General features: G+C 42.6%; 1 long non-coding RNA gene across 1 annotated transcript; it reads right to left on the minus strand.

The window, feature by feature from the left end:
• Nucleotides 1-2,411: 2,411 nt before the first annotated feature.
• LOC140709553 (uncharacterized) lies at nt 2,412-13,496 on the minus strand. The gene is made up of 3 exons (XR_012090050.1): nt 13,349-13,496; nt 4,154-4,507; nt 2,412-2,764 (listed from the first exon to the last, which is right to left on the minus strand). It is a non-coding gene; the product is annotated as an uncharacterized lncRNA (long non-coding RNA).
• Between the last annotated feature and the right edge of the window lie 10,886 nt (nt 13,497-24,382).

Here is a 24,382-nt window from a genome sequence, read left to right on the forward strand (position 1 = left end):
CTTTTGTATTACTATTTGGGAAGCTTCTATTGACATCATTCAAGTTTAGTGATTCTTTCCTTAATGTGTTAGCCAGAGTTATTTAGACAAACAGAACCAATATAAGAGAGAAAGACAAAACGGGAGGGAGAGAATAAAATGACTATTTTAAGAAGTTGGCTCACATGTTTCAGGATGCTGGCAAGTCTGAAATTTGCAGGGCAGGAGAGCAGGCTAGAAACTAAGGCAAGATTTATATATTACAGTCTTGAGGCAGAATTCTTTCTTTTTCAGGAAACCTGTCTGCTCCTAAGGCTTTCACCTGAGCGGATGAGGCCTATCCACATTATGAAGGGTCATCTGCTTTACTTAAAGTCTACTCATTGCAAATGTTAATCACATCTGAAAAACACCTTCACAGCAATATCTAAAGCAGTGTTTGTCAAAGCCACTGGGCACTATGGCCTAACCGAGTTGACACATAAAATAAAGCATTGTCGTTCACTCCTAGTCAACTTGGCATGCATACATACCTCGTTAAACCATACTTTTTTTTCCATCTTAGACCACACTTAATATCCAAATAAAGACAACGAATACTTTATTCCTGAGGAGTCTGGGCCATTAATAGTCCTGCCTAGATTGGGTTGCTGTGGTTTTCCATTGGCCTTAATCACAGGGCATGGTAGTACTAAGAGGATCTCCTAAATTCAAGACATACTCTTTCTTACCTCCATTGTGGTAAGGAAGTGCAATTTCCCATTGGAAGTCAGGATTAATTATCCCAGCCAACACAGGAACTCCCTTCTGGGCCTATTAATTAGAGGCAAAAGGAGTTCCAAATGGCTGGGTGGTAATCTTAACCTCCAATTCAATGAAGTTATTGTTTTTCTTAATGGAATTCTTCCTCCTTTTGCAAGTAAGACCTCTAGGCCAGCAGAGCATAAGGATGAGGAAACAGTAAGAAAAAATTTTTTCTGGGGAATCACTAGGAGTAAAAGTGAGACTTCCATTTTCATCTCTTGGCTCCTGGGCTTATTAATTATGCCTATGAACGATATGGCATCATATGTTGGACCCTTACTCAGCCGTCTTGGAAAGCCTTGTTCCAGTTCTGCAAGATATTGTCATCCAGCTGGCCCTGTAATTGTATTCTCAATTGGCCATTTCACAATTTTAATAGACAACTGTTTCAGGATGATGGCGAACATGGTAAGACCAGTGAACTCCATGGGCATGGGCCCATTGCTGCACTTCTTTAGCTGTAAAGTGAGTTTCTTTATCAGAAGCAATGCTCTGTGGAATACCATCACAGTAGAGAAGGCATTCTGTAAGACCACAGATGGTAGTTTTGGCAGATGCATTGTGTGCAGGGAAAGCAAACCAAATCCAAAGTGTTTATTCCAGTACACAAAAAAAAATGCTGCCTATTCCATGATGGAAGGGGTCCAATCTAATCACCTGCCACCAGGAAGCTGGTTGATCACCCCAGGGAGTAGTACTATACAGTGGCTCTGTTTGGTCTCTGCTGCTGGCAGATTGGGCAGTTAGTGGTGGTCATAGCCAGGTCAGTCTTGGTGAGTGGAAGTCCATTTCATTTTCTGAGCCCATGCATAACATCCATCCTTGCCACCACTTTGTTCACGAGCCCATTGGGAGACAACAGGGGTGGCTGGGGAAAGAGGCTGACTGGTATCCACAGAATGCCTCACTCTATTCCCTGGATTATTCAAATCTTCCTTTGCTGAGGCCATCCTTTGTTGAACATCCATATGGAACACATATTATCTTTATGTTTTTTTCCCACGCAGAGAGGTCCATCCACATACATCTTCTCTAGACCTCCTTGTCACTAATTTTCCGATCATGCACCTTCCAAATCCCTGACACCATCCAGTCAAACCATTGACCATATCCCATAAATCAGTATATAGTTGCACATCTAGCCATTTCTCCTTCCAAGCAAAGTCCACACCCAGGCACACTGCCCAGAGTTCTTCCCACTGGGGGGATTTTCCTTTACCATTGTCCTTCACGGATGTGTCATAGAGGGGCTGTAATGCTGCAGCTGCCCACTTGTGGTTGGCGCTGGAGCAAAACCATCTGTAAACCAGGCCTGAGTCATCTCTTCCTCTGTCAACTAATCATGGGGAGCTCTCCATGAGGCCATAGCCACAGGCTGGGAGAGCAAAGGCAGTCGGGACCATGGGCATTGGGGCCACTTTGTCCTGTCATTTACTTGTGATTTTAAGGTCTGCTTAGGCCCAGTCACATATGCACCACTTTCATTTCATGAAGGAGTGATGCTGTGCGTGTGCAACTTTATGATTTTGTGTGTATCTTAGTCTGATTGAGTTGCCGCAACAAAATACCATAGACTGGGAAACTTACAAATAATGGGAATTTATTTTTCACAGTCTGGATACTGGGAAGTACAAAATCAAGGTACTGGCGAATTTGATGTCTGGTGATGACCCGCTTCCTGGTCACAGATGAAGCCTTCTAGCTGGGTCCTCATATCATGGGAGGGGCAAGGTAGCTCTCAGGGGTCTCTTTTATAAAGACACTAATTCTGTTCATGAGGGAATGTATAACCTGATCAGCTCCCCAAGGCCCCACCTCCTAATACCACCCTTAGAGTGGGGGGCTAGGATTGTATATGAATTTAGGGGGATCATAAGCATTCAGTCCATTGCAGTGGGTCAGAAAATACCCAGTTCATGACGTCATGATTGGACTTCTCTTTAGAAACCACTGAAGTAAGAAGAGTGTGGCATGAATAAGACTGAAAAAGAGGTGAATAACGCGGATTACAAACATGGCATTGAAAATGGTGAGAAACGACAGTTTTCAGGATACAATGATGAATTTTGTATATGGGGTGAGGAAAATAAAAGATTCAAAGATGATTCCTAAACTTCTAGCTTAAGAAAATGGTGAATGTGATGCCATATGTTGGCATGAGATACGTGTGGGGGGTGAGTGGCTAAGGTGACTTTGAAATCAACTTTCTTTTGGCCAAAAAGGTTGAAATTTTTATTAAACATCCAAATGGATGGTCAACTAGCACTTGAGTGAGAGAGCCAGGCTGGAGATAGAGATTTAGAAGTTAATGTCAATTGGAAGTTTATGGGACTGGAATAAGAGTATAAACAGAGAAGGAAAAATGTTGGGATAGTTGCTCAGGGAGGAAGTAAAAGCCAATATGGGCAGATTCCAGAATGAACAATGAGGAAATTAACTTCTCTCTCCTAAGCAAGGAAAATCCAATAGAAGTTTCAAAGCAAGGAAGTGATGTAAAGTTTTTATGTAGTATAATCAGTTGTGTACTGGTAAATGTTGAACAATCAGCTCTCAGAAAAACAAGGGGAGAGAGAAAGAGAGAGAGACAGACACATAGTCTTACGGATACATTACATGGTATATCCACTATGCATGCAATAGATGTGAAAGTTAGCTTAAGATAATATTAAAATGTAATCATTAGAAAGTGATGCGGTTTGACTGTGTTTTGCCTTTTTAAAAAATTATTTATTATTTATATAACTTAAGTTTTGATAGTGTCTGTGTTGAACAATTGGCTCCCCAGATTCCTGCCTATTTGGCATCTGGCTCTCCTAAGTCAGGGTTAGCCAGCTCCTACCACACCGCCATATTCTATGAAGCATAGTATGTGTTGCTTTTATAAGAGAAATAAGGATTTCTCATTTGTGGATTGAACAGACTCTTCTAAAACAAAGTCCAAGTTTCACAAGAAAATTTCTCTCTTACTACTAAATAAAATCAGAAAGCTGTCGTTGATTGAAAAGCAGTTTCCCCAAGGTTTTCAAAGTTTTGGCCCCTTAAGCAACTATCAAGTTCCTAATAGGAAGGGGACATAAGTCAACTCCTGTTCTTGTTGTGAAGTTGGTGGGTATCACATTTACCCGCTCACTTCTGCTTTTTGAGGTAGGAGCGGGAGACAGGAAGATCAGTGTTGGCCAGAGCACGCTAGCAGGAGACCCTCTGTCTTGAGACAGGACATCCTCCTCTCAGAGCTCCGGTCAGTGCTAGAAAGCCCTCAGAGGCCAACAACCCCTTTCTCCAGATGGGAATACCAAGGCTCACACTGGGAAAGGGATTGCCTTAAAATCACATATCAAGTCAGTGAGTGAATCAAGAACAGAATTCATACCTGGGCTCTTGCAGGTTCTGATGCTCATTCTGGCCAATGCAGCAAGCATTTCCCATGATGAAGACAGACCAGACTGGGAGCTAGGGAGGTGAGCAGGGTGGGCCAAGATTCCAAACGCTCTGTCTTCTTTGTCTGGATGTATTCATTCAATCAATATTTACTAATCACCTTCTATCTCAAGCATAGTCCCACCACTAAGGAGCTAAAGTCCTGGGGACTTTAAAGGCCTTTCCTGTTATCAAATTTCAGGAGGTCATAACATCTTCCAGTGTATCTTCTTTGGCCTGGTGCACTTTTAGTAAAGATTGGATGATTCTGTTTCAAAACTCTCCAGAGCTGCCACGATGATTAATACTGAAAAGCAAATATTTAGGCCGGGCATTACATGGAGGAAATAATCTCCCCAAATGCCACAGGCAAGCTTTCTCAGCAGTGGGTAAACCTTCAACAACAACCACTGTCCCAGAGGCCGTGATGCAGAGAGAGGGACCCTGATCATTCTTTTGTGTTTTTCACATCATCCTTCTAAGGAGACTTTCTAAAATATTCGCAGACATTTATGGTGTACGAACTGCACACCAAATCCCATTAAGCAATTATTCCACAGGCTGTTAGGGACTGAATTGTGTCCCCCCAGGAAGTCATAGGCTGGAGTCCAACCCCTGGCACCTCAGAATGTGACTGTATTTGGAGATAGGGTCTTTAAAGAAGTAACTAAGGTAAAATCAGGTCATCAGTGTGGGCACGAGCCCAATATGAATGGTGCCCTTATTAAGAGGAAATTAGGACACAGACATGTACAGAGAGGAGAAAATATGATGACATAGCAAGGAGACGGCTATCTACAGCCAGAGGCTTCAGAGGGAACCAACTCTGCAATCACCTTAATCTCTGACTTCCAGCCTCCCAAACTGTGGGAGAATAAATTCCTGTTATTGAAGACACCCAGTTTGAAGTACTGTTTCAGCAGCCCTAGCAGGCTGATGAATGGGCCATCTCATTTAATCCACCCTGTGACTCTGGGAGGAAGGTAGTGCATCCCCCATCTTGACAGAGAGGGCTGTTCAGGCTCAGGTGTGGACTCTTAGGGCAGACAGCCAGGCTGTAATGATGTGGCAACCTCTCTAATAGTTTAGGCAGTTTGGCTTTCTGGGTATAATTCTATTTGCTTGTGGGGAACAATCGAAGGAGTTCAAGCAGCTTCCAAAGCTCAATTTGGAACACAAATAGCTGATTTATGTAATTAGCCCATGTGCAATTACATGGAACTCCGTCAAGTGGCTTTTTCATGAACCAGATTGGCACCACCTGATTCCTATAAACATAAATAGATCAAGTTGTTAAGTAACAAGTAATTAAAGGGAGCACATGATATTCTCTCTGGGCAATGCAGACTACCCACGTTTAATCTGGTTTCTGTATTGCTCAGCTGAATCAGAAAGAGGTGGAGTGAGGCTTTCAAAATGATGTGCTCAAGCAGCTTGGGAAGAATTCCGGGGGATATATGAACGGCTCTGTGGTCCTAACTAAAATGCAGATAAGGCAGAGAATGTTCGGAGCGCATTGGCAGCCATCATTTTCCTCTCCTGGAGTCCACTGTTCTGAAATTACACTTTTTGTAACAAACATTTGTAGCAAACATTATGACAGAGGTAGACAACTTTTTATATATAAAGAGTACATGCAAATTATTAAGAAAACTATTAAGTCCCAAAGTTGTCAAGGAACATAGAAAGTGAAGTCCCAAAGGAGATACAAATGACCAGTGAGTATATAATAAAAATGAAATTTCACTAGTAAGCAAAGAAATATAAAATAAAGAGATGGGTTTTTGTTACCTATGCTTCCAGCTATAATTGAAAAGTTAATATTGCATGTGCTTTTACCGTTCTTGAAACCCCAGTGAATGACCCTATAAATGCACAGAAAAGAATAAACTTACAGCAGCAAAGCAAGGAAAGGGGTCTCCAAGCTTATGGATGACTTAAGACAGGCAAACCTACCTGGAAGGGCACAAGTGGACAGATAGAGCCAAGGAAGACACAGTGAACACCCTTCCAGAAACCGCCCTGAGCTCCCAAGCTCAAGGTCAGTGGCAATAGTGGAGGCCAGGAGTGGGGTTCACTCGAGAGCTGTCTGTGGAGCAAGTGGAGCCCCCAGCAACTCCCCAACACCTCTGCAAAGAGAGGCACCTGTGAGAGGTACTTACCCCGTGGCAAAAAACCTGAGGGCTCTTCCTTGAAAAAAATGGACCTTCCTTCCTGGGAGCTCCAAGGCTTCCACAGTGGGTGTAGCACCAGATAAGCCCTACCCACACTTCCTGGGCTCCTACCAGCCGACCCTACAAGGAACCTGTCTGTACCCACGATGATTGAAATGGACCCACGTGTTCAGAATTTTTAACAGACTGTGAAAATGTCAAGGATAAAGAGAAGTTTCTAGAAGCTTTCTTTTTTTTTTTTTTTTTTTTTTTTTTTTAATTTATTTATTATTATTAAACTTCAAGTTGTAGGGTACATGTGCACAATGTGCAGGTTTGCTACATATGTATACTTGTGCCATGTTGGTGTGCTGCACCCATCAACTCGTCATTTACATCAGGTATAACTCCCAAAGCAATCCCTCCCCCCTCCCCCCTCCCCATGATAGGCCCCGGTGTGTGATGTTCCCCTTCCCGAGTCCAAGTGATCTTATTGTTCAGTTCCCACCTACGAGTGAGAACATGCGGTGTTTGGTTTTCTGTTCTTGTGATAGTTTGCTAAGAATGATGGTTTCCAGCTGCATCCATGTCCCTACAAAGGACACAAACTCATCCTTTTTTATGGCTGCATAGTATTCCATGGTGTATATGTGCCACATTTTCTTAATCCAATCTGTCACTGATGGACATTTGGGTTGATTCCAAGTCTTTGCTATTGTGAATAGTGCTGCAATAAACATACGTGTGCATGTGTCCTTATAGCAGCATAATTTATAATCCTTTGGGTATATACCCAGTAATGGGATGGCTGGGTCATATGGTACATCTAGGTCTAGATCCTTGAGGAATCGCCATACTGTTTTCCATAATGGTTGAACTAGTTTACACTCCCACCAACAGTGTAAAAGTGTTCCTATTTCTCCACATCCTCTCCAGCACCTGTTGTTTCCTGACTTTTGAATGATCGCCATTCTAACTGGTGTGAGATGGTATCTCATTGTGGTTTTGATTTGCATTTCTCTGATGGCCAGTGATGATGAGCATTTTTTCATGTGTCTGTTGGCTGTATGAATGTCTTCTTTTGAGAAATGTCTGTTCATATCCTTTGCCCACTTTTGGATGGGGTTGTTTGTTTTTTTCTTGTAAATTTGTTTGAGTTCTTTGTAGGTTCTGGATATTAGCCCTTTGTCAGATGAGTAGATTGCAAAAATTTTCTCCCATTCTGTAGGTTGCCTGCTCACTCTGATGGTAGTTTCTTTTGCTGTGCAGAAGCTCTTTAGTTTGATGAGATCCCATTTGTCAATTTTGGCTTTTGTTGCCGTTGCTTTTGGTGTTTTAGACATGAAGTCTTTGCCCATGCCTATGTCCTGAATGGTACTACCTAGGTTTTCCTCTAGGATTTTTATGGTATTAGGTCTAACATTTAAGTCTCTAATCCATCTTGAATTAATTTTCGTATAAGGAGTAAGGAAAGGATCCAGTTTCAGCTTTCTACTTATGGCTAGCCAGTTTTCCCAGCACCATTTATTAAATAGGGAATCCTTTCCCCATTTCTTGTTTCTCTCAGGTTTGTCAAAGATCAGATGGCTGTAGATATGTGGTATTATTTCTGAGGACTCTGTTCTGTTCCATTGGTCTATATCTCTGTTTTGGTACCAGTACCATGCTGTTTTGGTTATTGTAGCCTTGTAGTATAGTTTGAAGTCAGGTAGCGTGATGCCTCCAGCTTTGTTCTTTTGACTTAGGATTGTCTTGGAGATGCGGGCTCTTTTTTGGTTCCATATGAACTTTAAAGCAGTTTTTTCCAATTCTGTGAAGAAGCTCATTGGTAGCTTGATGGGGATGGCATTGAATCTATAAATTACCTTGGGCAGTATGGCCATTTTCACGATATTGATTCTTCCTATCCATGAGCATGGTATGTTCTTCCATTTGTTTGTGTCCTCTTTGATTTCACTGAGCAGTGGTTTGTAGTTCTCCTTGAAGAGGTCCTTTACATCCCTTGTAAGTTGGATTCCTAGGTATTTTATTCTCTTTGAAGCAATTGTGAATGGAAGTTCATTCCTGATTTGGCTCTCTGTTTGACTGTCACTGGTGTATAAGAATGCTTGTGATTTTTGCACATTAATTTTGTATCCTGAGACTTTGCTGAAGTTGCTGATCAGCTTAAGGAGATTTTGGGCTGAGACAATGGGGTTTTCTAAATATAAAATCATGTCGTCTGCAAACAGGGACAATTTGACTTCTTCTTTTCCTAACTGAATCCCCTTGATTTCTTTCTCTTGCCTGATTGCCCTAGCCAGAACTTCCAACACTATGTTGAATAGGAGTGGTGAGAGAGGGCATCCCTGTCTTGTGCCAGTTTTCAAAGGGAATTTTTCCAGTTTTTGCCCATTCAGTATGATATTGGCTGTGGGTTTGTCATAAATAGCTCTTATTATTTTGAGGTACGTTCCATCAATACCGAATTTCTTGAGCGTTTTTAGCATGAAGGGCTGTTGAATTTTGTCAAAAGCCTTTTCTGCATCTATTGAGATAATGATGTGGTTCTTGTCTTTGGTTCTGTTTATATGCTGGATTATGTTTATTGATTTGCGAATGTTGAACCAGCCTTGCATCCCAGGGATGAAGCCCACTTGATCATGGTGGATAAGCTTTTTGATGTGCTGTTGAATCCGGTTTGCCAGTATTTTATTGAGGATTTTTGCATCGATGTTCATCAGGGATATTGGTCTAAAATTCTCTTTTTTTGTTGTGTCTCTGCCAGGCTTTGGTATCAGGATGATGTTGGCCTCATAAAATGAGTTAGGGAGGATTCCCTCTTTTTCTATTGATTGGAATAGTTTCAGAAGGAATGGTACCAGCTCCTCCTTGTACCTCTGGTAGAATTCAGCTGTGAATCCATCTGGTCCTGGACTTTTTTTGGTTGGTAGGCTATTAATTATTGCCTCAATTTCAGAGCCTACTATTGGTCTATTCAGGGATTCAACTTCTTCCTGGTTTAGTCTTGGAAGAGTGTAAGTGTCCAGGAAATTATCCATTTCTTCTAGATTTTCCAGTTTATTTGCGTAGAGGTGTTTATAGTATTCTCTGATGGTAGTTTGTATTTCTGTGGGGTCGGTGGTGATATCCCCTTTATCATTTTTAATTGCGTCGATTTGATTCTTCTCTCTTTTCTTCTTTATTAGTCTTGCTAGTGGTCTGTCAATTTTGTTGATCTTTTCAAAAAACCAACTCCTGGATTCATTGATTTTTTGGAGGGTTTTTTGTGTCTCTATCTCCTTCAGTTCTGCTCTGATCTTAGTTATTTCTTGCCTTCTGCTAGCTTTCGAATGTGTTTGCTCTTGCTTCTCTAGTTCTTTTAATTGCGATGTTAGAGTGTCAATTTTAGATCTTTCCTGCTTTCTCTTGTGGGCATTTAGTGCTATAAATTTCCCTCTACACACTGCTTTAAATGTGTCCCAGAGATTCTGGTATGTTGTATCTTTGTTCTCATTGGTTTCAAAGAACCTCTTTATTTCTGCCTTCATTTCGTTATGTACCCAGTAGTCATTCAGGAGCAGGTTGTTCAGTTTCCATGTAGTTGAGCGGTTTTGATTGAGTTTCTTAGTCCTGAGTTCTAATTTGATTGCACTGTGGTCTGAGAGACAGTTTGTTATAATTTCTGTTCTTGTACATTTGCTGAGGAGTGCTTTACTTCCAATTACGTGGTCAATTTTGGAGTAAGTACGATGTGGTGCTGAGAAGAATGTATATTCTGTTGATTTGGGGTGGAGAGTTCTATAGATGTCTATTAGGTCTGCTTGCTGCAGAGATGAGTTCAATTCCTGGATATCCTTGTTAACTTTCTGTCTCGTTGATCTGTCTAATGTTGACAGTGGAGTGTTGAAGTCTCCCATTATTATTGTATGGGAGTCTAAGTCTCTTTGTAAGTCTCTAAGGACTTGCTTTATGAATCTGGGTGCTCCTGTATTGGGTGCATATATATTTAGGATAGTTAGCTCTTCCTGTTGAATTGATCCCTTTACCATTATGTAATGGCCTTCTTTGTCTCTTTTGATCTTTGATGGTTTAAAGTCTGTTTTATCAGAGACTAGTATTGCAACCCCCGCTTTTTTTTGTTCTCCATTTGCTTGGTAAATCTTCCTCCATCCCTTTATTTTGAGCCTATGTATGTCTCTGCGTGTGAGATGGGTCTCCTGAATACAGCAGACTGATGGATCTTGACTCTTTATCCAGTTTGCCAGTCTGTGTCTTTTAATTGGAGCATTTAGTCCATTTACATTTAAGGTTAAGATTGTTATGTGTGAACTTGATCCTGCCATTATGATATTAACTGGTTATTTTGCTCGTTAGTTGATGCAGTTTCTTCCTAGCCTTGATGGTCTTTACATTTTGGCATGTTTTTGCAATGGCTGGTACCGGTTGTTCCTTTCCATGTTTAGTGCTTCCTTCAGGGTCTCTTGTAAGGCAGGCCTAGTGGTGACAAAATCTCTAAGCATTTGCTTATCTGTAAAGGATTTTATTTCTCCTTCACTTATGAAACTTAGTTTGGCTGGATATAAAATTCTGGGTTTAAAATTCTTTTCTTTAAGAATGTTGAATATTGGCCCCCACTCTCTTCTGGCTTGAAGAGTTTCTGCCGAGAGATCTGCTGTTAGTCTGATGGGCTTCCCTTTGTGGGTAACCCGACCTTTCTCTCTGGCTGCCCTTAAGATTTTTTCCTTCATTTCAACTTTGGTGAATCTGGCAATTATGTGTCTTGGAGTTGCTCTTCTCGAGGAGTATCTTTGTGGCGTTCTCTGTATTTCCTGGATTTGAATGTTGGCCTGCCCTACTAGGTTGGGGAAGTTCTCCTGGATGATATCCTGAAGAGTGTTTTCCAACTTGGTTCCATTTTCCCCCTCACTTTCAGGCACCCCAATCAGACGTAGATTTGGTCTTTTTACATAATCCCATACTTCTTGCAGGCTTTGTTCATTTCTTTTTCTTCTTTTTTCTTTTGGTTTCTCTTCTCGCTTCATTTCATTCATTTGATCCTCCATCGCTGACATTCTTTCTTCCAGTTGATCGAGACGGTTACTGAAGCTTGTGCATTTGTCACGTATTTCTCGTGCCATGGTTTTCGTCTCTTTCATTTCATTTGTGAGCTTCTCTGCATTAATTACTCTAGCCATCAATTCTTCCACTTTTTTTTCAAGATTTTTAGTTTCTTTGCGCTGGGTACGTAATTCCTCCTTTAGCTCTGAGAAATTTGATGGACTGAAGCCTTCTTCTCTCATCTCGTCGAAGTCATTCTCCGTCCAGCTTTGATCCGTTGCTGGCGATGAGCTGCGCTCCTTTGCCGGGGGAGATGCGCTCTTATTTTTTTAATTTCCAGCTTTTCTGCCCTGCTTTTTCCCCATCTTTGTGGTTTTATCTGCCTCTGGTCTTTGATGATGGTGATGTACTGATGGGGTTTTGGTGTAGGTGTCCTTCCTGTTTGATAGCTTTCCTTCTAACAGTCAGGATCCTCAGCTGTAGGTTGTAGCTGTAGGAGATTGCTTGAGGTACACTCCAGACCCTGTTTGCCTGGGTATCAGCAGCAGAGGCTGCAGAAGATAGAATATTTCTGAACAGCGAGTGTACCTGTCTGATTCTTGCTTTGGAATCTTCCTCTCAGGGGTGTACTCCACCCTGTGAGGTGTGGTGTGTCAGACTGCCCCTAGTGGGGGATGTCTCCCAGTTAGGCTACTCAGGGGTCAGGGACCCACTTGAGCAGGGAGTCTGTCCCTTCTCAGATCTCAACCTCCGTGTTGGGAGATCCACTGCTCTCTTCAAAGCTGTCAGAGTCGTTTGCCTCTGCAGAGGTTTCTGCTGCTTTTATTTATCTGTGCCCTGTCCCCAGAGGTGGAGTCTACAGAGACAGGCAGGTTTCCTTGAGTTGCTGTGAGCTCCACCCAGTTGGAGCTTCCCAGCAGCTTTGTTTACCTACTTAAGCCTCAGCAATGGCGGGCGCCCCTCCCCCAGCCTCGCTGCTGCCTTGCCGGTAGATCACAGACTGCTGTGCTAGCAATGAGGGAGGCTCCGTGGGTGTGGGACACTCCCGGCCAGGTGTGGGATATGATCTCCTGGTGTGCCTGTCTGCTTAAAGCGCAGTATTGGGGTGGGAGTTACCCGATTTTCCAGGTGTTGTGTGTCTCAGTTCCCCTGGCTAGGAAAAGGGATTCCCTTCCCCCTTGCGCTTTCCAGGTGAGGCAATGCCTCGCCCTGCTTCAGCTCTCGCTGGTCGGGCTGCAGCAGCTGACCAGCACCGATCGTCTGGCACTCCCCAGTGAGATGAACCCAGTACCTCAGTTGAAAATGCAGAAATCGCTGGTCTTCTGTGTCGCTCGCGCTGGGAGTTGGAGACTGGAGCTGTTCCTATTCGGCCATCTTGCTCCGCCCCCGTCTAGAAGCTTTCATAGAAAAAAGCAGCTCACCTGCAAAGGAATGAGAGCCAAAGGGGCATCAGAATGCACCCTAGTAATTCTACATTCTAAATAAGGTTCAACCTAGAACTCTGCCACCAAACCATCAATCAACTACGAGGGTCCACTGAAGTATTTTCGGGCATGCAGGAGCTTCAAAAATGAAGTCATTCCTACACCCTTTCTTAGGAAGTTCCTTGACAATGAGGGAAGCAATAAATGTGGGATTTTGATTGCCCTTGGGTATGCCCCTAGGTCCAGAGAGGAGTGGGAACCACTGAAGGCAGTGCTGATTCACAGGGAGGGGGAGGTGAGGGAAGGCAGCTCCGTGGGTAGAAATGGTTTAGACAAAACACGTTACTCTCTTTCAGAATGGAATAGGAAAAGAATCTCCAGAGGGAAAAAAAGCTCTGCTAAAATGTTATATACTAGAAAGAACATACAAAGCAAATTGCAATGTGGCCAGATTTTGCACAATGGACGGAGTGTAAGAAAAGAGAACCCATTTGACCACGGACCTCCTCAACTTTATTTTAATGAACTTACCTTCCGGATTTGTTAACCTCTGCCTCTGCTGTTGGTTTGGAATTTGAGACTGCAGGCTCCTTGGAGTGGGTGGATTTTTGTTTCACTCTCTCTCCTCTTGCTTCCCCTTGCTCTCTCCTTCTGTGAACACCTGCTCTAGGCTGTCTCCACCAGCGCCTGCTGGGATCTTGTAGATCTGACCCTGCAGGCAGTCTCTTTAGGGCCCTGGTGACAATGTAACTCCCAGCTGGCAGGTGGTAGCTGAGCCCCAGCCCACAGCCTCTGGGTGTCTGCCTTAGACCCCTCCTTACCCAGAGCACATTCACGGTGTGTGCGCAATGGGAGCCCTGTGACCCACGGAGCTGGCACCACTAGATTTTCATTGTGTTCCTTTGTTGTCACCAGACACATGCATCTTACGCTGAGGTTTGCTGTATCTTATACTCCCTCTTTCACTTTACATTTTTTCTGTCATGGGAACAAAGAGGGTTTTGCAAATGAATTTGCTTTGCCATGTAGATGGTAAGTACTTGCTTATTGCTTTTTAGATTTCATGATCAGTTAGAAATAATGCATGGAACAGTCAACTGCAGTTGCAGAAAAGGCTGTGATACTATCAAGTCAGCACCACAGTTCTGAGAAATCGCCATCTTTTTCCAGGAATTTTCATGAATATTCCATCCCTTGGTTAAAGAAACCCATAAAGACAGCAGCCCTAGGCCCCATGGCGCGACTCTGTCTTGAGCATGCGCACGCTCCCGTTTCTGGAGCGTGTACTTTTTGCTTTGCAATAAATCTCTGTACTTTCACTATTTTATGACTCAACCTTGAATTCCTTCTGGTGATGGTGTCAAGAGCCTGGACACCAGCCGGGGTGAGGTCCCCTGGCATTTGGGGACCTCTTCCAGCTCCCTGGTATCACTCAGTCCAAGCAAAAGGAGCCATCAAGTGAGGAGCCAGGAGTTTCTCCAAAGGAATCATCTCTCCAGAGGTAGATGAGACGGGAGAGTTGAGGGTGGGGTTGGGGGTAGGGCCTGCAGCTGATGGGGAGTAATTCCATATCGGGGGAGTCATTAGCTGCATGTGGTTTAGTGTTGGCTGACTGGGAATGAGAGGCTTCCTGGGAGGTTAAGGCATTGGCCAGTAATAATCTGAGGAGAACTTGGTAAAATCCTCTTATGGCATCCAATGGGGAAGAACATGTCCAAGCCAAGGGTGGGGGGCAAGGGAAGGGGAGCAGTGCCTGCAGACTCAGTCACAGTCCTGACCCCCGCTGTGAGGGTTGTGGGCTTGGCCATTGCCTCTCTGGCCTGAGCACGTGCCTCCTCTGTGAGACCCCGTTTCCCATGACTGCAGTGAGCTTCAAGGTGAGGAAGAGCATGGGCTTTACAATCTGAAAAGCAGCTGTCTCTACCACAACAGGACAAATCCCCCCACCTGCATACCCCAGCCTTCTCTTCGCAAGATTGCCCTGGAAGTGCCTGAGGTCAAATGTGAACACCTGCCCTAGCCCCACAGCCCCTGAGAGCTCCTCTTGGCCTTGGGTTTTCCTGGAGAGAGAGGCCTGAAATACTGCACATGGGGCTGAGCAAAGGGAATCGTCTTCCTCTTGGAATGGAGGGAGAGCAACCGCAGGAGGAGCAAAGCGCGAGGAACCTGGAGCCCGTGGGCCGGGCAGAAGGTGAGGCCAGCAGCAGGACCTGACCACCAGGGTGACACATTGTTGAAGAAGGCTCCTGTCTCCAGTGCCTGGCCAGCCCCTCTGTGAAAGCTTGTTTATATCTCCAGGGGTCAAAGATTGTTTGAGGAAATCCATTAGCTTTGGCAATTCAAAGAGGGTGATTTTTATGTCTAGGTCAATATGACAAGTGCAATGACAGCCTGAACCAACAGCCCAGGAAGTGGAGAAGCCTGGAGAAAGCCCTTCTCAGAGCCCCTCCCAGCTGCCTGCTGTGGGCTCCACTGTCCCTGACGCCCACCCTCTCCCGGCCAGCGAGTCTGTGGGCCAAGGCACTCGGCTTGAGCACTGAACCCAGAATTCCTACTCACCACCAGAGCCAGCCCCATGGCCTGCAGGACCCCTTGGCCCATCCTCTACGGGGCTGGCCATGCGTGGCCGTGTCCAGCTGATGTCCAAAGGGCACATGAGCTGTGTGACCACACCCCTGCAGGCCAGGCCTTTTAGGGGCCTCCTGAGCCCATGGGTCAGGGAGAGTAGCTGGTTCTCCCCTATGTTGCTGAGCTACTGTTCTAAATCTAAACCTGGACTTCAGGTCATTGGGAAGGTTTTTTGTGAAGGTGAGAAGAGGGTATGTTTTGTTTAAATGTTTGCTGGCTTGACTTACAGCTTGCTTTTTATCTCAGACATTTACATGCAGCCAGTGTTTTCACTGTGCCCCTACACTGCGTGCTCAGGCCAGACCCGACCTGGGAGAAGGCTGGGGCTTCCACAGGCCATAGAACTACGAAGTTTGTCACATGAAAAACAAATCCAGACTTGGTGAGAACAAACTCAAGGGTTAGGCAAGTCGTTTTTTCTTGTACAGAGAGGACTAAATAAGGCTAGAGGGAGCTGCCTTGGGAAAATGGGCTGTGGGTGGCAAGTATAGACATAGATCAGAGAAGGTTTGACCTGAGGTCACGTGTGCTCAGGAGGCCCCTGAGTGGTTCAAGTTAAGGCGGGGGAGGTGGGGGGGCAAGGTGCAGGGGCCTGAAAGACAGAAGCTGAACCAACATGGGGTTAAAAATCATTTTGTTCTGACTAATCAGCGGGCATGAGCAACTCAGCAAAGCATTTATACAGCAAAGATGGAAATATGAAGAGTCTGGCTCTGGCCTAGTCCTAGGCGAACAAGGGGCACCTCCAGTCTCATCTAAGGCACATAGGGAAGGGGCTTTTATTTAGTGGCCACAGAAGTTGGGTGAGGGAGAAGGGGGATAGGGGAGGGGTGTGTGAGGGGTTGGTGGAGGAATTCTTTATCTGTCCCTACGTTCCAGGACCACAGGCTCAGGTACATTCAGCACTGCCAGGTCGGATACAAGGATAACAGGATGCTTTGTGTGACACAGGAGCCCCTCTGACATTAAGTTACACAGGCATGTCACTTTCTGTCATTCACTTTGAATGTTGAATTGTCATTTTGAATTTAAGAAATACCCGCTCAGATCATTTCTTAAATTTTAATTGAAAAATTTCTCCTCAAAGAAGTACATCCTGTGGGTGACTGTCTTGTAAGCTTCTAGCAGCCTGCACAGTACCAGAGGCCAGGGAGAGCTTGGGCCTGACATCATCGTGCTGGGCAAAACCCTCCCAGTCTGTTGCAGGCTTTTCTCAGTGCAGTGCACATGTGAGATAAATACAATCCGTGGCTTCATCAAACAATAGCTTTGTGTGGTTGTTTTCTGGTGTCTGTCACTCCTTTTAAAATCCCCTACCTCTAAAAATGTGGGCCTCCATCTCTTAGATAAATAGGTCTATACATCACAGAACATAATTTCAACTTAAAAATTAGAACATTAGGCCCAAAAGTCACCACACCAATGTCCTGTGCACACTGGGTCTTCTCTAGCAAAGGCTGTATATCCCTGGGGCAGACAGAGGGCGGAGCCAGCTCACCCTTTACAACCATCCCAGGTCAGAGTAGGTACATTCTCTGCTCTTGGCCAAGGGGGAAGCTGCCTCCCTGAAGGTGGCTACAGTGTCCACAATGACCAGCTCACAGCCCACAGCTTGTGGCCTCGTGGGGGCCATGCCGCAGGCTCCAACTGCTGGGGTCTCCCCTTCTCCCTGAGCCGCAGCTCCATCTGCAGGAGACCCCAGCAGGACAGCTGGCAATGGGGAGGTTCTCCAGAGGATGAGAGGGCATCAGAGGATCCAGAGGAGTTCCATGCTCAACGCCCATGTCTGCTCACCAGAACCCTTCCTGGACATCTTTTTGTGTGAGCAGAATTGCAGATCACAAGCATGCAGCAGCAGCTTGGGACCCTTGCTGCCGGATGTGCAGGTGGCACCATGGGTTCTGCTGATTCTCCCTGCAGGGTGGATGTGCAGGGTCAGCCCTCTGCTCAAGCCCTCCCAGAGAGAATGTGGTCTGAGTCCAGGAGGATCCTGATGCTCCCTGCCATGGCCATTACACCAAGCTGAGCCGGGAGCTGTCTGACTTCCCTCTCTGAAGCCTCAATGGCCACCCTGCCATCTCACATTGGATAGTGGACCATACATCTTTATTTCCAAAATTTCACTCAGATTTATTTTCTTTTTGATCACAGGACAAACTGATAATTCTCATTTGTATCATCTTGGAAAATACTTTGCTTCCATCCCTCCCCATCCCTTCTCCCGCCCCCCAGCCACCAGCACTGGGAGCTTCCTATGGTGCATGGCGTAGCCCATGGCCTCTCCCTCCTGGATGTGGTCCAGTGAGTCTGCAGAGTCTGTTCTGTCTGTGAGCTGGTGCACTCTGCTAGCATCCTCACCCTTCACCGGTCAGCCAGTTAGGAGCTCGGCAGACAGGCCTCATGAGATTCACCAAATCAGGAAATAATCATTGTGCAGTCTTGAGATGCTCTACAGGCGGTCGGCCAGGGGGCCTTGAGTAAGATCTCCCCACCTTCTGGGGAGCCCTAGGCCCCTGTCAAACGCAGGGACTAGTCAATGACGGAACATCTCACAGGAGACTTATGAAAGTCAAGTGTCTGTTAATGCTACAGTTCAAGAGCTAAGATTTGACTTTTGCACCATTGAATTACTCCATTCAGCTTCTTTTAGAGCAATGACGATGACAGTTAATGCATCTGAATTTTCAAAATATGAATTTTGTATTCTTACCTTTCTTCTCCATTTCCTACAAGAAGACAAGACAGAATATTTATTGCCGATAAAATATGGTAATAAAACCCTGGCTGTGTGCCCAATATTGATTATTGATCAATTGTCTAGTTCTATTGTATACCATGAGGTTTATCATTGTCTATATTCTATCAGTTCGATGACTGAGGCAATTTTCTTTTTATTTCTGTGATGAGATTATTATTATTCAGAATTACGACACAGAAATCAGAATGTTTATTTTGACTAAGATGCAATTTCTTTCAGAATTCATTTAGAATGTTTCATAATGCATTTTAAATTTTAATTTGAAAAGTAATTTCCATGCCAGCAAATACCCTGCAGAGACACCCAAATTGGCTATTGGCATAAAAAGAAAAACAAGAGATATCTTTGTAAGTTAGAAAAATGTGAATGATAAAATTGTCATTCTTTTTTCAGAAAGTAGCACATGTAATTTTTTAAACAAAAATAATTATACTTATGTGATGAATCTTGAAATATTTGAGAAAAATATAAAGGAAATAAGTTACCTCTAATCCTGCCAGCCAAAGATCACCATTTTTAATATATTGATATATTTCTTTTCAGCCTTTCTTCTGTGAAATAAACATATTATTAGCTGTTCAATACTGTTACCAGGAATTTGTACCAGGAATTTGTTCAGCAACCTCCCCCTAAAGTTGAAAATTTAGGTTGTTTTAAATATTCTGTTGAAAGGTGACCTGTTAGTCTTCTGGTGGGTGTATGGTGGTATCACATTGTGATTTTTATTTGCATCTCCCACATCTCTAATAAAATGGACATATGTCATATGTCTATTGGTCATCTTGTTCGATTTTAAAATGTCTTCTCAAGTCTTTTGCTGTTTTTCTAATGTGCTGTCTTCTTATTATTGAGTAGTAGGAGTTCTTCATACATATAGGATGTAACTCCCATGTCAACTACATCTATTCCCCTTGTTTGTGATATTTATGTTCTATAAAGTCATTGTGAACACTGAATTAGAAAATATTAAACTACTGCTCTTAAGAAACATAGAGTTCACTTCCTGAGAGCCTCTGATCACAACATTTTCATCAACCAAAATGATATTTGTATTATATGGGTTCATTTGCCAATGTCCTCATTAAACAAGATAGTCTTATCAGCTTTTAAAACCTGATTTTCCATACAATCTTTTTCTTAGTATAATACTTAGCAGGTATCAAAAAAAACCTTCCACAGCCTCCTAATCTGCAGAATCTGCCTCACCTGCAAGTTTATTTTTCATACTGTATTGCCTTTGAAATGTGTGAGTCAGCCAGCACTAGCTGAGAAGGATTAACATTTCCTCTCCCCGAGTAACATGACCATAAATTTCTTTGGCTTTCAGCCTCACAACAATGCAGTCCACTGTACTTTTTAAAAAGTCGGTTGTCATTTCATGAATCTACAAATTTAGCTGATTTTCCATCTTTTCCCTAGCTTAATCACACAGTCTAGATGTTACTTTAGCACTTCGAAGAACAGCCTCACATACAGATTGGTTAATTTCCTTTTCCTTTTTCTGGATGCAGCTTATTGTACTGTTGATTCATTGACACTGAACTCACAGCCACCAGCACTATAGTTCATGCCTAAACAAAGCTTACCTAACAAACTTATTTCCTCCTTAAGGCATATCACAGCCTTTTTGCTCCCAGGGACACTAGACAACAGTTCAGCACTACACTTGGGAGGCATTTTAAACAGTAAAATCACCAACAGAAAGCACAAAAATGCAAAAAAAGAAAAGAAAAAAAGTGGCACTAAATAGATCATGCTAAAGACACTCGTTATTAGCAAGAGAGCTGATAGAAGAAGGCAGAGTGTCACCTTGTTAGACCTCTGCTGGGAACATGCATATCAGACTCAAATTTGACAGAAGAGCCATGCATATTGATATTGATGTTACAGATACATTTCAGCACATAGGTGAATTCACAAATAACAGAATTCACAAATAATAAGAATAGGCTATATTTGTATTGTGAATATCTTTGAAATTGCCTTTGCAAAGATTATGACAGTGAAAGAAATCTAACATGGCTGACTCCACCTTGCTTCTTGCCTCACAGGCTGGCTGTTCTCACTCATTCCTGGGTGTAGGCCATGCTGATCATGCAAGGAACGTAGTTTGTAATTTAACTTTGAAGCGAGGATATTATTAGTCCTCCCTAAAGCTGGTCCCCTCCTTGTTCGGGGGCTGAGACTATCTTTATAAGATGCATGAAGTCCACAAGATTAGGCACAGGGGACCTGAATTCTCCTAAAGTGTAGGCATAATTTCTATAAACTATTACTGCTCTAGAGTCATGTGGCCAGAGGTCACAAGATTCGTGACTTACCTAATTGCTCCTGTAGATGACATCACTATTGTAGAGCCTAAGGTTGGCCTTTTGAGATATTTTTCAGGTTTTTGCATCCTGGCAACTGACTGACCCCCACCTAAACCTGAGACTCATGGCAATAAGTCCTGTGGCCCCCACCTAGAGGTAGACTCAGTGCATGAGAGCCATTTTTCTAAGAGTTTGACTACTTTAGATACCTCATATAAGTGAAATCATACAGTACTTGTGTTTGTCTTTTTGTGACTGACTGACTTCACTTGGCATAATGCTCTCAAGTGTCATCCATGTTGTAGCACGTGTCACAATCTCCTTCCTTTTAAAGGCTGAATAACATTTTATTGTATGTGTATGCCACATTTTCTTTGTTCATCTGTAAATGGACATTTAGGTGGCTTCCGCCTCTTAGCTATTGTGATTAACACTGCAATGAACATGAATGTGCAGATATCTATTAAAGATCCTACTGTCAATTCTTTTGACTATTATTTTAGATATTGATTCTGTGATAAATGGGATTGTTTTATTACTTTTCTTTATGTATCATTCATTATTATTGTACAGAATCACTGATGATTTTTGTGTGTTGGTCTGGTATCCTGCAACTTTACCGAATTCATTTATTAGTTCTAACATTTTTTTGTGGAATTTTTAGGGTTTTTACGTATAAGATTATATCAACTGTGAACAGAAAAAATTTAACTTCTTTCTTTCTTATTTGGAAGCCTTTCATGTTCTTTTCTTGCCGAATTGTTCTGGCCAGGACCCTCAGTACTACGTTGAATAGAAGTGCTGAGAGTGGGCATATACTTGCCTCATTCTTAATCTTAAAGGAAAGACTTTCAATTTTTCACTGTTGAGTATGATGTTTCCTATGGGCTTTTAATATATGGCCTTTATTATGTTGAGGTAATTTCCTTCTATTCCATGTTTGTCGAAGTTTTTTTGTCATCATTAAAGAGTGTTGACTCTTGTCAAATGCTTTTTCTGCATCAATTGAGTCGACCTTGTGGGGTTTTTTTCTTCATTCTGTTAATGTAGTATATTGAATTGATTGTTTTTCACATTTAGAATCATTTTTAATTTCTACTTGGTCGTAGACTATAATTCTTTTAATATATTATTGAATTCATATTCTTGGTGTTTTGTTTGTTTTTGCCTTAACATTAATGAGGGATATTTGTCTATAGTGTTAAGCAGAATTCACTCCTAAGGAAGGACTCTAAAACCACCTTGCCACTTTCTGCTTTGGTTCCTAAGATCTGGAAGGAGGTTATGCACAAACCCTGTTGCCATATAACAAGTCTGCTAACATATACACACAACAAGTCATGCAAAGCAATTTTATTACTTATAGGAAAACAGTAAGAACCAACAGAAGTCAAGGACCCATGGCCAAGAATGGCTCAGGAAAACTGCCCAGGGTGAATAGAATATTGTCTGTGCACACCCCACTTTCTAGGACCTGAAAACAGTCTGGGCTTTTATACTTCAGGGACAAGCGAGATCACTGAGCAAAAGCTTTGCAGAACCTCCTATCAGGGATGAAGACAAAGCACAGGCTGTTCTGGACAGTTATTCCCCATCTCAGGGTGCTATGCCCTCAGCACACCCTAGAGTTATCCGAAGAACTACAAGAGGGAGAGCTGGATGGGCCAAGGACACTTGAGGGACCCATCCTGTACTTAATTTTCTTTTTTTCTAGGACTTTTGTCTAATTTTGGTCTCAGGGTAATGCTAGAATCACAAAATAAGTTAGGAAGTGTTTCTTCCTCTTCAATTTTGTGTAACAGTTTGAGAAGGATTGGTGTTAATTCTTTAAATGTTTGGCAGAATTCTCTAGTGAAGTCATCTGGTCCTGGGCTTTTCTTTTTTGGGAAGTTTTTGATTCCTGATTTAATCTCCTTACTAGTTATAGATCTGTTCGTATTTTTTATTTCTTCATAATTTAGTCTTGGTAGGTTGTATTGTAGGCAGCCAAGGCCCTTGGCCCTCAAAAGGTACACTGAAATATCAACTCATAAAAACCTGATTGATTGGAGAAAACACATGCAAATTCATTTAATGTGTGTGCACAGGAGTCCTCAGAATGAAGACTCGATCCCTCAATTTGGTACAGGCATTGATATACCATCCTGAGGCTACAGAAAGAATGAGGCCTCAGAGCTTGGTCAAAAACAGGTTGAGATGGTAAGTCAGGTTTTAGTAATCAGACAGGTGATGGAAGGGAGAAAGGAAGAGCCTTAGCTAGCAAAGATGGTCTTGTTACGTGGACGAAACCTCACAGGTAGAAGTCCTCAGACAAAATAGATGCTAAATGTTTCTTTCAGATTTTTAAGGTACCTGGCTCTCGGTAAATCTTTCCCAGATCCAGACAAGGAAAGGGCTGGCAGCATTAGGGCACATTCTCCACAGATATCCAGATGCAACTCTCTGCCACAAAAGACAGCCTTGCAGGGCCACTTCTTTTTACTGGCCCCCAGGCAGCCATCTCAAAATATGTTAAACAAATATATTTTGGGGTAAAATATTTTTATTTCTTTCAGTCTGTTTCTGGAAATTTATCCATTTCTTCTAGATTGTCCAATCTACTCTATTTTTTTATTCTGTTCTATTTATTTTTGCTCTAATAATTATTTTCTGCTTTCCTCTAACTGTGGGTTTAGTTTGTTCTTTTTCTAGTTCCTTGAGGTATGAAGTTAGGTTGTTGATTTGATACTTTATTACTTTCTTAATGTAGATGTTTACTGCTATGAACTTTCCTCTTGATACTGCTTTTTCTGCATCTCATACTTTTTGGTGTTCTGTGTTTTCATTTTCTTTTGTCTCAAGACATTTTTTAGTTTCGCTCTTGACTTCTTGACCCATTGGTGTTCAGATTATGTGGTATAATTTCTACATATTTTTAAATTTTCTAGTTTCCCTTGAGCTATTGGTTTCTAGCTTCATTCCATTGTGATCAGAAGAGAGAGTTGGTATCATTTCAATCTTCTTAAATTTGTTAAAACTTGTTTTGTGGCCTAACATGTGATCCATCTGGAACATGTTCCATGTTGCACTTGAAAAGAATGCGTATGCTGCTGTTGTTGGTTGGAGTGTTGTGTATTGGATGTGATGTCAGAAGTGAAGTATTCTGGGAGTATTGAGAGTATATTAAGAGTGCAGTAGGAGACCATTAGTTTTCACATTATTCAAGTAGATATGCATTTACCCTTCGGCCCAGCAATCCACTTCCAGGACTTTACACTGAAAATATACTTCCAACAACACGAGCATACATACACAAAGATCGTTCATTGCAATTGCAAATATTGGAAACTATTTAATGCCCATACATATAGGAAATTGGTTGAATAAACTATGGAATATACATAAAATGGAGTAACACACAGGTATAAAAAGGAATGAAAAAGAGCTCTATGAAAGACCATGGAGTGATTGTCAAGAGATAGGATTAAATGAAAAAAATGTTGTGTTAAAGTAGTATATGTCATATACTACTTTTTGTTAGAAGGGGAAATTTAAAAATACATATATTTGCTTATCTTTTAAAAAACAGGAAGAATAAACTAGAAAAGAAAAACAAAAGCAGAGCAGGGGAAGGAATGAGGTGTCTGAGGCAGAGATATTTCTCTGAGTGTGCCTTTTTACATAATTTTGACTTTTGGAAGCATAATAAGGTTCTATACATTTGAAAAACTAAAGAGAAATCAACAAGAAGGGAAAGTTGTAGGAAACTAAAACCAGAAGCAAGTGGAAACTAATGAACCCTGCAGTATTTCAAATAAGCACCAAAACTTACAGCAGATAGGGGACAGATAACAACTAATCCTAGAAACTTCCGAAAGCAGCATTGCA

The sequence above is a fragment of the Chlorocebus sabaeus genome, chromosome 21 (assembly GCF_047675955.1).
Source record: "Chlorocebus sabaeus isolate Y175 chromosome 21, mChlSab1.0.hap1, whole genome shotgun sequence".
NCBI lineage: Eukaryota > Metazoa > Chordata > Mammalia > Primates > Cercopithecidae > Chlorocebus > Chlorocebus sabaeus.